Raw genomic sequence first — 15,817 nt, forward strand, 5'->3', positions numbered from 1 at the left:
TAAAGTAGGGTTGAAAGTCAGTACTAGCACTAACTTTAATGTTGTATATGATGTTTATACTGATTCTACCCCCATTTAAGGAGCACTTGAAATGTAAGTCGATACGTTTGAGATACATTATAACTGGAAATGGTAAAGAGTCAAAAGTAGTAATGTTACTCACATGTAAGTTCACCTTTGTGAATAGCCCACAAAGATGTCAGGTCTTTCTCAACCAGGGTAGCAAATTGGCTATCCAGCTGCTACACCTCTCGGCAAATGGCAAGGTCAATGAAGAACAATAAAATAGAAATTGGTGCAGGCACCAATTAAGGCCTAAATTTATTATGGGCTTGCATACCCAATGTGTCATGCAAGTTGACGCAAGGAACCGCAAGCCCCTATGTCAGGTTGTTGCCTTGCATTACTGTTAATTGAGAAGGAGTTCTATGGATGGAGCACTGGGTGTTCCAGTGCATCCACCAATGGTTTTGGTGCATTTTCAGATTTACTAAGACAAGTAAAGCAGGAAATGCGTCAAAATATTATGCCTCACCAACAGAAGAGTAAAAAGTTGAAATATGTTTATTTTTTACTGTTAGTTCCATTTCCTACCTGTGCTGCACTCTGCAGCACACATCAAAAAAGGAAAATGCAAACCTGAGGATTGTTTTTGTGCAGGAAGGTGTCCCTTCCTGCACAAATCAATCCTGCCTGTAACACAGGCACTTTTGCACCATGATGCAATGGTTGCTGAATTGGTGCTTAGCAGCCACAAGCACATAGCCAACACAGAGAGAGAGCTGGAATGTGCTAGAAATTATGGCAATTCCTGCTCTGTTTGATGCAAAGCAGCATATTGTCCTGCTGTGTTGATAAATCTGTCCCTAAGTCCACTCAGCTGACCTGAAAATGTAGCAGTGGTTCCTTGAGGCAGCATTTCTCAGGGCTCTAGGGTGAGGTAGTAATGGATCATGGGTGTTTTGCATGCATCTCAGAGCTCCTTTAAAGCTCTGAGACGTTCTGAGTGAATACTCTCTGGCAGGGGTTAACTCTTTCTTTGCACTGGATTGAACCAAAATTTGACTCTTCAACTGAACGAATCCGACTCCGTGAACTTGCAGTCTTGTCAGCCAACAGGGCTCCAACTTCTGAAGAAAGCCAATTCCGAACTCCATAGTTACTGAACTCCCGAAGACCAGACCTCGCGTTCCTTTGTTATCTGCACCTATGATAAACAAAATGGACGAGTAATAACTAAAAACAATGGGGTCACCAGGCAGGAAGTAACAGGCATTTCATTTCAAATACATGCAATAGACAAATCAATACAAATAAACGTTGTCAATCATAAGGGTGGGATAATCCTCGCCCCTGTGTCCTTATTAGAATTGAAAATTATTAATGCGAAGGCTAGAAAATGTTTTATTCCATGTCAGGACCAAAGGCTTCAGATTATGCTAGTTCAAAGCTGATCCACCACTGTAGATGCTACATCAACAATAGGTTTAGGATAAAACACTTTGAATGAAGAATCTAAGACCAGTGTGCAACTGTCATAATGTCCTCTAAACGAGACCCTGTACAAAAGGCTTTGGACGCCATGGCACACCAGACGGAGTGTGCTCCAAGTACATTAATATCCATACCAACCTTGTTTAACAACCATCTAACCCACCTGGCTAGAGTACCTGATGAAACCAGGCCAAATGTTTTTTGCAAGGAAATAAATAATTGGCCCTGCATATCATGACGAATCTCACGAGTAGACTCTTCATAAGCTTTCAAACATATCAACAATGCATAACTTTTGATGATGAAGAAAAGCAGGATATGAAATACATTTTGATGCTATCTTTGTTCTTTTGGAAATTATAAAAAAACACTCCTGGAGAAGTTAATATGCTACCTGATAAAAAGAGGGCCTTCACATCTGAGACACAACTGTAAGATATTAAGCAAAGAAACATAGTTAGCTTTGTTGACAATTGTTTGCGTGAAAGATCTTCATTGCAGGGCCAGACCCTCAAAAAACGTTAAAAAAATCTACGTCTCAAAGAACTGAATACTTTGGTTGTGGAGGTTTGACCATCCTGATACCACATAGCAATTTACATACCAAAGGATGCTTGCATACTGATTTACCCTCTAAATTAGGATATCCAACCGAAATCGAAGACCTGAAATTATTAATTGCCCTATAAGCTAAGCCTTGTGCTGCTAACTCTGAAAGAAAATTAACAATCATATTAATGTTTGTTCCCTCTGGATTAATATGTAGTTTACCACACCAACTTGTCCATCTTTTCTAAGATGACTCGTATCGCTTGTGAGTGGAAGGTGCCTAATTGAGACAAGAAAAACAAAGCTTTTTCCGAAACTCCTAGCATTTGCCAGCATCTTCTGAAAGTCTCCATGCCTTGAACAATAACTGCTCTGTCAGTATCAGCGGATGAGGTAACACAGCTGGGTCCATCAACGGAGGTGGATGAGAGGATATGTGCATCGGACGAGCAAACAACAGTGTCATCGCCACAGGGAACCATGGTTGAGCCTTTCACAAAGGCGACACCAAACCGCTGATTGTCTCCTCACCCGAGAGAGTATTCTCTGACTCATGGAGAATGGGAGAAAGGCATATAAGAGTCCAGTTTCCCACATCTGGAGGAATGCATCTGTTCCCTCCGCTACGGTATCCAGTCTCCAGCTGAAAAACCAGGGAGCTGCGCATTCAGGAATGAAGCAAACAGATCAACTGCACATGGGCCCCTGAACCGATTGAGGTTGGAAAACCTCAGAGGATCCAGCTTCCAATCACTGTCATCCCTGTGAAATTGAGAGTTCCAGTCCGCCACCAGATTGGACCATCTTGGAATGCACTCTGCTGTTATGGAAATCTGATGTTGGAGGCAAAACTCCCAGAATTCCTTGACTATCGTTATTAAAACTTGTGATTTGGTACCTCTCAGACCCAGATTTATATAATGTACTGCTGATATGACCAAGACCGAATCGCAGAGGCACCTGCTAAAAGTTCAAGGCAATTGATCTGGAGTGTCTTCTCTTGAAAGGACCATCGCCCCCCCCCATTTCCACCAAGCCGCAGCGGGCTTCCCATCCCCAAAGACTGGCATCAGACTCTATCACTACCTCTGGAGTGGCTGCAAATATTGCCCTGCCATTCCAGGCATCCATATGATCTAACAAACTGGTTATTTCCGCTCTGGCCTCATCGGATAACAGAATCAGTTCCGAGTACGACAGACCCTTGTGAAGATATAGGATCTTTAGTCGCTGCAGCGCTCAGTAGTGAAGGGGCCCTGGGAAGATCGCCTGGATAGAAGAGGGTAGAAGCCCCACCAGGAGAGCCAGGGTCTTCAATGATATAGTCGGAGAGACAAGGGCTCTCCTCAGCTCCTTCTTGATAGAGGTCAGCTTCAAAAGGGGCAACAACAGCTGCGCTCTGCCAGACTCTACCTGGAAACCTAAAAATTCTATGCTTTGGGACGGAATCAGGATTGATTTCTCTGGATTGATGAGGAAACTCAGATCCTGAAGAAGTTGCACCGTCCGTGACCAATGCATCAGAATGGTCTCCTCTGATTGGGCCATGATCAGGATATTGTCCAGGTAGATGATGAGGCGAACGCCTCTTTCTCTGAGGAATTAAACCACTACCCTCAAGAGCTTGGTAAAACACCTAGGGGCTGCCGAAGGGTAGAACGGTAAACTCATATAAAGGACCTCTTCAGCAAAATTGAAGATACCTTCGATGCAGTCCGTATATTGGAACAGTTAGTTAAGCGTCTTTGAGATACAGAGATACCAGATAATCTTTTTCCTGTAAAAGATCTCTTAGCAGATGGATACCTTCCATCTTGAAGTGACAATAGACAATCCAGGAATTGAAATCCCAAAGATTGAGTACTAGACGGGAGCCCCTACCTTCTTTTGGACCAGGCAGATTGAACTGACAAAGCCTGAAGGATGATGACTTGTTTCAACTAGAGCCTGCTTACGAAGAAACTTAGGGGGTAATTCTGACCCTGGCGGTCTTTGACCGCCAGGGTCGCGAATGACAAAAGCACCGCCAACAGGCTGGCGGTGCTTCCATGCCCATTCTGACCGCGGCGGTAAAGCTGCGGTCAGAAAACCGGGACTGGCGGTTTCCCGCCGGTTTTACCCCGGCTGGGCGAATCCGCCAGGGCAGCGCTGCAAGCAGCGCTGCCATGGGGATTCTGACCCCCTACACGCCAGCCTGTTTCTGGCGGTTGTCGCCGCCAGGAAGAGGCTGGCGGTAACGGGTGTCTTGGGGCCCCTGGGGGCCCCTGCACTGCCCATGCCACTGGTGGCATGGGCAGTGCAGGGGCCCCCTAACAGGGCCCCATGAAGCTTTTCACTGTCTGCCTAGCAGACAGTGAAAAGCGCGACGGGTGCAACTGCACCCGTCGCACTGCCGCGCCACCGCCTGCTCCGTTCGGAGCCGGGTCCTGTGTTGCGGCCCCCATTTGCGCTGGGCCGGCCGGCGCTAACTTGGTTAGCGCCCGCCGGCCCAGCGGGAATGTCCGAATGCAGGAAGCGGTATTTTGGGCGCATGACGGCCAAATGCCGGTTCCAGCCTGCAGAGTCGGAATGAGGGCCTTAGTCCTCTCTTCTAGGGAAAAATGATTATCTCAAGGGGGTTTGGTTTGCAGGGGGGGAGGTGTAAAGCTCTAGCCTGAACCTCTGAACAGTTTGCAAGATCCATGGATCCTGAAAAATAGTCCACCAAATGTGCACTTAACCCCGTATCCTTCCCCCCAGAATTACTTCTGAAAACGGAATGAGTTTGACCTATTGGAGTACTATTTGTTGCAGAGAAGCTGCCTCAGTAATTGCCTTGGAAGGATGGGCACAGCCCCTTCTAGATCTTGAAAAATAGAATCCATATGCTGCATAGGAACTGCCTCATCTTCTTTGGGAGTACCCTCTTCAGGCCTGATAGTAACCATGGTCTGGCACCCGACCCCTGAAGCGCCTGGCCCAAATAAAAAAGGTCCCTACTGAACATTTTTCTTATCGATGTTTGGGCCTTGTCTAAGGCAGATAAGGTGGCCACATACCATCCCAAGACCTTCACAAACTTCTCACCAAACAACCTGCCGTTTGCCATGGTTCTGGCCTCTTTAGGTGCCAACTCTGCCAACTTAGGATAAATTCTCGACAGGAAAGAACATCTACTTTCAGTAGACATTGCACAGTTGGCATTGTCCAACAGGCATATGGCCCTCTGGGCCCACTCTAAGATCGCATCAACGTTTAATGGAGAACTAGGGGCTAGATGTAGGCATGTTTGGGTTTGAAACTCGCAAATTGCGAGTCGCAAATCCATATGCAGGATGGTGTCCCTGACACCATCTGTGAATTTCAAGGGGGTCGCAAAGACCCACCTAATTAATTTTAATGAGGTGAGTCGCAATTTGCGACCCCCTTGCGATTCGCTGCCCTCACAGGGATGGTGGCCTGTTGGAGACAGCAGACCAACATGTCTGTGAATGCTTTTTAATAAAGCAGTTTTTTTTTTTGTATTGCAGCCCATTTTCGTTAAATGAAAACGAGTTGCAATACACCTGAGAAAATGAAACTTTTTTGTTTAATTTTTTCAGAGCCATTCACAAAGTGGAAGGGGTCCCATGGGGACCTCTTCTCTTTTGCGAGTGGGTTAGCACCCATTTGTAATGGGTGCTAACTGTGAATTGCTTTGCGACCGCGTTCGTGGTCACAAAGCAATTCTGCATTGCGATGCGAATCGCAAATAGGAAGGGGAACACCCCTTCCTATTTGAGTCGCATTCCCATTTTGCAAGTCAGTAACTAGGTTACCGACTCGCAAAATGGGAATGAGCATTGCGATGCGGGTTTTGTATATCTGGCCCTAGATTCCTTCGCTTGTACAGCAGTTTCTAGGATCTTCGTGAAAATACAAGAAATGTCTTGACAGCCCTTCCATGCTTGGGGGTCTTTTGTGAATTTGTTAATAAAGGCTACTAAGTTGGGGTCCAACTCTGGTGTTTTTCCCCACTTTGCCCTGCAAGAAAGGGCATGGGCATTTGGAAGGTAAGGTACTGTGGACATCTTGGTCAAACCCTCTACTGATTCTAAACTGTGCGTAGTGTGCTACTTCAGCACAAGGCACCCATTTTGTGGATCAGGGATGAATAATGGATTCCGGATCAAAGGACAAATTTAGTTGAGTCTGACTTTCCTCCTCAATATTGCGGGATTTGCATTTGCGTTTACCTGATGGCTTAGGATCATCTCGATCTGAATCAGAGGAATGGAAAGAGGCTGACTGTTAGGCATCAAGAGTGACAGTGGATAGTCCCGGAGCGGGCCAGAAGCTCCCAATGAAGATAATGGGTCATATTTGTGGTCATCTGCGCAAGAACCTCTGCCGATGATGCAGGACCTATAGAGACCTATAGAGGCCCAAATCAGATGTCAGGTCATTCCTAGACATATTCGGAACAGGGGACCGTCCACTGAGTTCACGGTGACCAAACCTCATCAAGGGGGTAGGAAAAGATTTAATTACTTAATTGGATCCTGATTGACTGAGTCTTAAACATGGTAGCCCAAGGTGTCAACTAATCTTTCCTCCATAAGATGTACTTCATTCCCTTTCTGGAAGTCTTGATAGTAATCTACCTCTTCAGCGTAGTACGACATTATTTAGGTGAGGAGGGCTGGAGGATTTCAATGGGAGGCAAACCCAGCAGGTTTAGCAAACAACTAAGAACCAAAGCTTAAATAAGGTAACCGATCTTTGAATGTGAGGGGAGCACCGGCTAAGACCCATAGGGCAAAGCCCTACACCGATTTTTCACCCCGTTGGGCATTCCTGGGACTCAATTAAGCAGCACATGCTGCATGATGCCCGAAATGCGCTATGGGACATGCTCAAAAGCAGAGCGGAACAACCAAAAGCATGCGCCGCACTGGAACTAAAAAGAGGACGTCGTCCAGTGCCTCTGGCGGTTGCAAACAGGCATGCGGAAGTGCGCCCTACCCCTCAGGTGAAGCAGCAAGGCCGCTATAATATAGAGAGATACTGCGCTCTGCCTTCAAGAAGGCCACTAACGACCTGAGCGCGCTTTGATCCGTCAAGCAGGAATCAGATTGTGCGCGACCGCAGATCCAATGGGAGCAGCGAAACGCTGGGATCAAGTCCCGCTCCTGGTTCACGTTGCGGACAGAATATAAAGAACAACAACAGTATAACAAAATATAACTGTATTAAAAACTGAAAGACACATCTCAGGCTGCAAGCAACAAAGAAAGAGGAAGGAATTAGTTACTGGTGACATTTATATATAGGGATAACATATGACTAGACAGTGATATGGACTACCAGGGGATGTTGGGGAATCTAGTTATCTATTTAAAGTGTTTTCATTGGCTGCTCTTGTTTGGTGCAGTAAAGAGAGAGAAGCATAATCCAAAGCCTCCGGTCCTGACATAGAATCGGGGCTGTGCTTTTTTGTTTTTTGGTCATTCACTAGCATCCATTTGAAAATTCCATTTTCACACAGGGAGAGATGTTTGTGCGATCACTTGCTTCCTTCAGAGACACTATTTCGATGTTTGCAATCATGTTCGCAAAGCTAATGAACGCATTGTATGCAACCATTTCGAAACACAAAAAATAAACACAAAGGGGTCTCCATCTCCGTTAGCAGCTGGCATAATTTGCAGTTAGTGCACCTGAAAATCTATAAATGCTGTCACAATGTGGAGACTGTGAAATGTTTTAGAGGGCTACGCTCTCAACACTGTACTGTTGGGAGACCAGTGGAGGATCCACAGTCTCCAGATACATGAAAGTGGCCTTACAAACAGTTGCTCAAGCCAACAAGACAAGTGATCTTGCAGAAGAAGGAGGAAACATGAGGGTCGTATATCATACAGAGGGCTGAGTTCCGATTTTCCATAATAGATCAACTGGAAGAGCCACAACCATGCGCTCCTATTACAATTACTGCACCCATATGTGTAAAAGTGAAGAATGTCGAAAATCACTATTTGCATCCTTGGGACTTTTCATTGGACCATGGGAAAATAGGGATATGACTCAGGAGAGATGTGATCAGACAGAGTTTAGGGTTAAGCCCAGTGAGCGATTATCTTTAGGTGTTTTTTTCTGGGAAAAAAACATCACTACAGGGATGGTTCATTAACTTCAAAAGAAGCTACTTCAGGTGGAAATACTCTTATGGCCATTGCTGTCAAAAATGAAACTAAAGATGAAAAAGCTGCTAGTGGCAGAATGTACCCTTCTCGCAATAGCTGATGCTTAATCTGAAGGCTTTGTGTACAATGGAGTTGTTTTTATAAGTCATTTGTCTTTTTTGTAAGTCACCCAGTGAGGGCACCATCATCTTGGATATGCAGGCATAAGCTTATAGCGGTGCAGTGCTTGCCTTCTCAACGACTAGGGTTAATACTTGTAAGCAAAGAGGCAAAGTTATGTTAGATCAATGCAACCTCTACACATTAGCCTTCCAACGGAAGTCAGACATTTAGAATTTGGGATAAACAAGACACACATTATTGCTTTGTCATGGACAATGATTTAGGTCACATGGTTGTTGACATTGTGGAACTACACAGTTTGGTACAAACTAACAGTTGAAAAAGTGTACACCCTCCATTCAGACCCAGGAAGGAGCCCTGACCCCTGTGACAGATAGTGAATGTTGACATCTAGTCCAAATGTTCAGCCGTTGGTATCTCACTCTCTGATTCAGAGGGAGATCTTTCACATATCTCCGATGCCCTCAAAGTCTTGGACATTGTCAGATGTATCCCCCCCCAGTGCTCTGATGTCTCTTTATGTAGGTGGTAAAAGGGCACCATGTAGTTTTGAATTTTGTATCTTCATCACATGCAATTGCAGTGAGTTTTTCCAAGGCATAGATAGACCACACCTTCCCCCACCACATGTTGAGCAAGAGGGTCTAAGGCTGCTTCCACGTCTGGGCACATTCAGGCATGAGGTGAGAGAATAGCCTCCCTTCAGGAGTCATTATGCGATAAATTCTATCCTGCCCCACGTCCCCTAGGAGAACCAATAGGTGGTCATTGGGCAATAAGACAATAGTGATAAAGTGTATTATGTGGAGGACTTTGTCCCAAAATGCCTGAATCTGCGGACAAGTCTATCATGTGTATCTCTAGCCCTGCAACCCTGTCAACACAACTCTGAACCCACAAACATCCTATGAAGACACACAGGTGTGAGATACCAGCGTGCCAGTATTTTGTAGACATTCTCTTTGTAGCAGATGCAGATGGAGGATTTGGAAGCCCTCTGACAGATAGACCCCAAGGACTTAACAGAGATGTCCATATCCAATTCCCTCTTCTATTGTGTCAGATATGCATGTTTATTGGGTGGGAGTGAGATTTAGGAAATAGTGGAAGGACCATGATATATCACTACTACAGATGTTATTGATGTATAGAGATTTGATTTGTGATCCTTCCCTTGCAGCGTCGTGCTAGGATTTACTTACCTGGTACTGGTGGATGACACCATTTCTAAAAGAACGTATCTCAAGTTACAGATCAACACACGGAATCGGACTCCCACCTTACACCTGTTCGTTCGCAGGTAGCCATGTTCTTTCCTCTTGCATACCACTCTCACTTCTTCATATTATTTTTCCGTCAGCTACTTACCTTTTTATTACTTTTCATCCTCATCGCCCTCTCTCCCTACTTCCACTTCCTTCTTTCTCATTCCCCCAGGTGCCTCCTTTACATACGACGTTGAGGTACTCCTGGCCTATACTGCCAATATAGGTAGGCGCTTCTACCCATTAATTTCACTCCTTTCAAATAGTTTATCTTAATTGTTGTATTTCTACACAGGGTATTGGGACCACGGATGAACAGCTTGTCGTGCTTAAGTCACTATGGACATATCTCTGGATATAATATACCCATATCCTGGTACATCTGCCATTATTGGGCTCCACCTTTTGTTGGTCACTATTGAAGTAAATCTCACGAGCAATTTTTATATTTTGTTACCGCACGTTTTCACACTGGTTTTGTTTGCCGTGTCTATACACTTACATTTGTTCTCTAAAAAGTTTTTATTGTTCCAGTCTATATACACCCATCTATAACTCGGTACTGTATATTTCCTACAGCCTTGATGAAGTCACAGTTGTGATGAAATACGTGTTGGCTGTGCCTGTTTGACTGTACCTTGGAATATACGAATATCAATCTGAATAAAAGACCCACTGGAACATCAAGACGAATACTGATTGATTTATTAACTAAATTACAACTTATAAGCTTTTACTGATGCTTTTCTCTTCTGTACATTGTTGAGTGCTGTGGTCATTTCTTGTTCATTATATGCTGTGTAATTTTTACACTATACTGTACCTTTAGGTAGTAGGGCACTTGGCCACGCTCACCTCTTCACAATATAATTCACCACTGCAGACATTATTCGGATGTGTGATTGTCTACCATTTACTGCCTCTTTGTCTGTTTGTCTACATTTGTGATGATATGGTAATTTGCACTCCCTGTCCTTTGACTCTTGATACTTATACCATTTGTTGAGTTATACTTTATAGACATGGCTTCCTTCGATGATGATAGAGACACTTTAGCGGCCGAATTGTTCTCTAATAAACCAAGGGCTACCAACCTTACCCCCAACATACCAGCACTTGATGGCCTCAAGCAGAAATTTGTCAGACTAGAACGTTTGAAGAAACAAGAACTTTCTAGGTGGTGGGACGCAACCACGCTCAAAAGATACATTGACCTAAAACAGGTTCCCCAGGGACTGCCAGTGATAATCTTCCCTTCCTTTGACGACTTAGACTCAGATCTTCTAGGTGAATGGGAACATCTCATCTCATCATCCTCTATCGGGATGATGAATATACTGATCAAACATGCTGAAAGATAACGGATAAGTTACTGACTGACATAGCAACATTGGAACTGGAGATTAAAAATCTTAATCTACCAGAAGCAATGGAAAAGAATTACAACATTCTTAGAGAAGTACTTCAGAAACACCAACTTTATATAAAGGACAAAAAACAGAAAAAACGTATTTGAGATTAAAACGATTACCAGAATGGGCGAATCTACATGCAAATTTGACCAGTTTACAACTGACGTAAACCCCAGAACATCTGATACTCACCCCACCAACATATCAGCCCCAAACAGCTTGAATGACATGTCCAGTATTTCCAGTAGTGACGTGGACTCTGCTATGGAGGGCACCTCGGGAAACATGCACACACACAGGGGCTCCACCCATCCTCTTTTTTAGAGGAATTGGCTTGTTACAGGAAGGGCATGCGGCAAAATTACAACAAGGCCAACCCCTACATAAAAGAACAAGGAGGGGAGGGAAAAAACACGAACATGGACAAAAGGGAAGGTGTGACCACACGCTCAATTTCCGAGAACCAAAGATCATGAGTGCAAATCCTATGCCACACAACACTTTAGATAATGACAATATACAGGTTATCAATCTGTCTACCCATGTTCTTTCTTATGATGAAATAAACGTTTTGAGCAAGGGCTTGGGGTTTTGTCCTGTTTCCAAACCTGACTTTAACAACATCCACATTGACTTATTCAAATACATTTGTCGCCTTTAACTTAAAAAAATCTTTTTGGACAAACCTACATTCATAAAGAGCACTACTACACCCACACCTTGCTACAACAAAATTATCAGGGACATCCAAGACATACAAACGATTATGCACCTTAACAGTCCAACTCCCTCTACTCCCAATCTTGAGTTAATTCTAGAACACCTGGACATATAGCCAAATCTGAATCTGGACAGTGGACTCAGACCCACTTCTACTTTTATGCCTAATCTACCACCAGATCATAAAATTGACACATTCTACAGGGCTGTTAACACAGATTTACTGAATCTAGAGGACAAACTCAGAACCAAGGGTTTCAGTTATAGGAACAACTTGAGCCGCACTGAACGCAGGGCTCACAACCAACTTTCCGCCCAAACTGATCTCATAATAAGGGAAGCTGACAAGAGAGGTAACGTGGTGATTATGAACAGGACGGACTACATTGCCGAGATAAACAGACAGTTGGGAGACACACATGCTTATACACGCCTTACGGACAATCCCCTGGCTAAAATAACCAAAGATATAGGTGATAGACTTCTAAAATGGAAAGATCTTTGTCTCATCTCAGACCTCGAATTCAAGTACATGTATAACACAACACTGAGGGCACCATGCATCTATGTACTACCTAAAGTCCACAAACCAGGTATTTTACCTCCTGACAGACCTATTATCTCTGGTATTGACTCACCCACAGAACATATCTCAGAGTACATTGGCCATTTCCTTCAACCTCTAGTACGCAATCTTCCCTCCTTTATCCAGGACTCCAAGGATTTGTTATGTCAACTACAAGATATAGATTGGACTGAGGATTGTTGCTTTGTCACATCAGATGTCAACTCTCTCTATACATCCATTCCATTGGAACAAGGTTTAGAGTCCTTATCCATGGCTCTTTCCAACAGGGATGCCACACTTTATGAACATACCAAGATGCTATTAGACCTTACAAGACTAGTCCTTGAGAAAAATGTGTTTTACATGATGGATACTGGTATAAACAATCGAAGGGGGTGGCAATGGGTTCCACATTTTCACCCTCCTACGCCAACCTATACATGGGTCAGTTTGAGAAACTACATCTTTGGTTGAACTGCCCTGACAATATTACCCAACACATCCTCTTCTGGGGGGATACATCGACGAAATTCTTACTATTTCGACAGGTAGCAGGCAGGACCTGACCAAACTCATTGAACATATGAACACCGATTTCAACCTGACCTTTACTCACAAGATGGATAGCAACCACATTGAGTTCCTGGATCTTTTCTTATACATCACAGAAAAAGAAATCTCCTCCAAAATTTACAGAAAACCCACTGCATGCAACTCCATTCTACATGGTCTCAATGCACACCCCAATGCCCAGATCAAGGCCATTCCCGATGGTGAAATGATTAGGACCAGGCGTAACTGTAGTGACAACGGGATCTTCACACAAGAAATGAGTCTACTGACCAATCGCTTTCTAAACAGGGGTTACTCAGATACAACCATTAACGCAGCAAGGAAATGCATACTTTCCAAACAGCGGGACACACTTCTTATCAGGGGCCAACAAAAACCCAGGAAGAACCTGACAAGGAATATCTCCTTTATCACTAAATAGAGCCCAGTTAGTGGGGTATTGTTTCGTTTACTCAGAAAACATTGGCATTTATTACTTCTGGACCCAAAATTGGGAGGGATCATCGGACAGACTCCATCCATCACCCACAGCAGGGGACACACCCTGAGAAATATTCTTTGTCCAAGTTTTATAGCACCCCTCTCCCCCGACAATTCCCAAATGTGGCTACCTAACAAACCTTTGGGTTTCTTTAAATGTGGCTGTTGCATTTCTTGCTAGTTTGCACCAAATAAAACTTTGTCCTTTACATTCAACACAACAGCCACTTTTCATGTGAGGGAACTTATTAACTGTAACACCAAGTACGCTCTCTATGTTATCATCTTTGTATGTGGACTAATCTATTTGCGCAGTACTATATGCCCCCTCAAGGAACGCATACAGGAACATATCAGGGCCAATAGAAACTGCACCCAGAGCTACCCTATAGCTGTACATTTCAACTCTTCACATGATGAATCTGACATTCCTAAGATCAGATTTTTTGGCATCACACACATTACTCCATCTCCCAGAGGGGGAGACAGGACGAAGGAATTGCGTAAATGTGAGGCCAGATGGATACTTTAGTTACGAGTTGTGGAGAAGGGTCTTAATACTGATAAGGAGCTCCACGTTTTCCTTTCATAAAGTGATTACACTTCTTCAATTGAATTCCTTAACATGTGTTTCTATTTTGTTATATATTACATTGACCAGGTACTCCACTGTTCTATGCACATGACACACATTTACGTCTAAAAATGCAACAGTTTTGTTTTCAAATCATGTGACTCATTCTTCTCGGGTTGAGTACCACTTGATCCACCGTGCAGATACATCATGCATTCTAACGACGAACCGCTTTCATCTCTGGGGTTTTTTCTGCAGGATGTGTGCTAGATCTGTTACACTGGTTGGTCTGCTTGGTTACTTGGAACCTATGCCTAGTTCCACCAACGTTTCTATCATCACTGCATTATGTTATCCTTGCCAAACACCAATTTTACTCTTAAGACTGTAACCGGTGCTTCAGCACAATATGCAATAACAATAGTTACTCAGATGTTTTGATTGCATTGGTTGTAGAATATACGGGCTTTATCATTACCACTGTGTATTGCTTTGTCTTCCATACGTTACAACTACCTTACATACTCAATTTGTCATATACTGTTGACTTATTCTGAAGCGTTAGTTCTTTCTTACGTGGGGTCCTCTTTTTCACACACTTTCCTACGAGGAGACCTCTTTATTCACCCCTTTATACTTTACTTTTAATTTCTCCACTGCCTACGCTATCCTCCTAACATAGCTGCCACTTTTGGCCCAATTTCGGCTTTTGTGATTTTTTCACGGCGTCCGTGACTCCATTTTTTATTCAAAGACCGTCCAATTCACTTCCATCAGCTTTGCCCACCTTACTACAGGGGACTGAACTTTTTGCTAACGGTAAGTCTCTAGCCCTAGCTGTGCTGCTCTTACATGCTCTGAGCCCCAGCATGGTCCTTTGTGCATGGGTGCTGTTTACCACGCTTGCGACTATCCATGGACTGAGGCCCATGGTTAACACGCCGACCTTTGCCGTGAAGCTTTGCTGCTTTAACACGCCCACAGCTCAAACACTATGTCATTGAAATGCTGCTCCTTAACGCATTTTCTTACCTGATGACTTATTCCTTAACCTAATTTTTCGGCAACATGCCTTCCCCTGCTTTATTAGAGTGCTAACCCAATCCATTAACTCAATATTTCCTGAGATTGCCTATTGGGGACACGCCGTTACCATATAGTGGTACTATCTATTTACTTAACCTCATTACCATGTGTTTGAGCAGAGTTATAATTGCCCATTTTATAATTTTTTCTCCCATATACTTTTAACCATCGGTGGCTTTTACTCTCCGTTCGCCGGAGGTCCAATGCCTCTCGATTACTGACATTCGTATAACTTCTCTGGTTTTATTTGGCTGTGCTAAATCATAGTTATAACTGCCCCTAACTGTTTTTCTCCCATATTAAGTCAATCATCATTGGGATTTACTCTCTGTTTCACCGGAGGTCTTATGCCTCTTGTTCTCTGATTTTTGTTTTACAGTTTTAGTTATTTTTCAGTCCTTAGGACAAGCTCTTGGGCTCAGCTGGGGACATTTTGTTTTGTCACCATGCCTACAAACATCACGTGTCAACCTTACCATACACACCTTTACTCATTCTTAGGACTTACCAAGGTCCTCTCAACCTACGGCATGCTAGGATTTACTTACCTGGTACTGCTGGATGACACCATTTCTAAAAGAACGTATCTCAAGTTACGGATCAACACACTGAATCGTACTCCCACCTTACACTTGTTTGTTCGCATGTAGCCATGTTCTTTTCTCTTACATACCACTCTCACTTCTTCATACTATTTTTCCGTCAGCTACTTACCTTTTTATTCCTTTTCATTCTCATCGTCCTCTCTCCCTCCTTCCACTTCCTTCATTCTCATTCCCCCAGGTGCCTCCTTTACATACAACGTTGAG

The sequence above is a fragment of the Pleurodeles waltl genome, chromosome 4_2 (genome assembly GCF_031143425.1).
Source record: "Pleurodeles waltl isolate 20211129_DDA chromosome 4_2, aPleWal1.hap1.20221129, whole genome shotgun sequence".
Taxonomy (NCBI): domain Eukaryota; kingdom Metazoa; phylum Chordata; class Amphibia; order Caudata; family Salamandridae; genus Pleurodeles; species Pleurodeles waltl.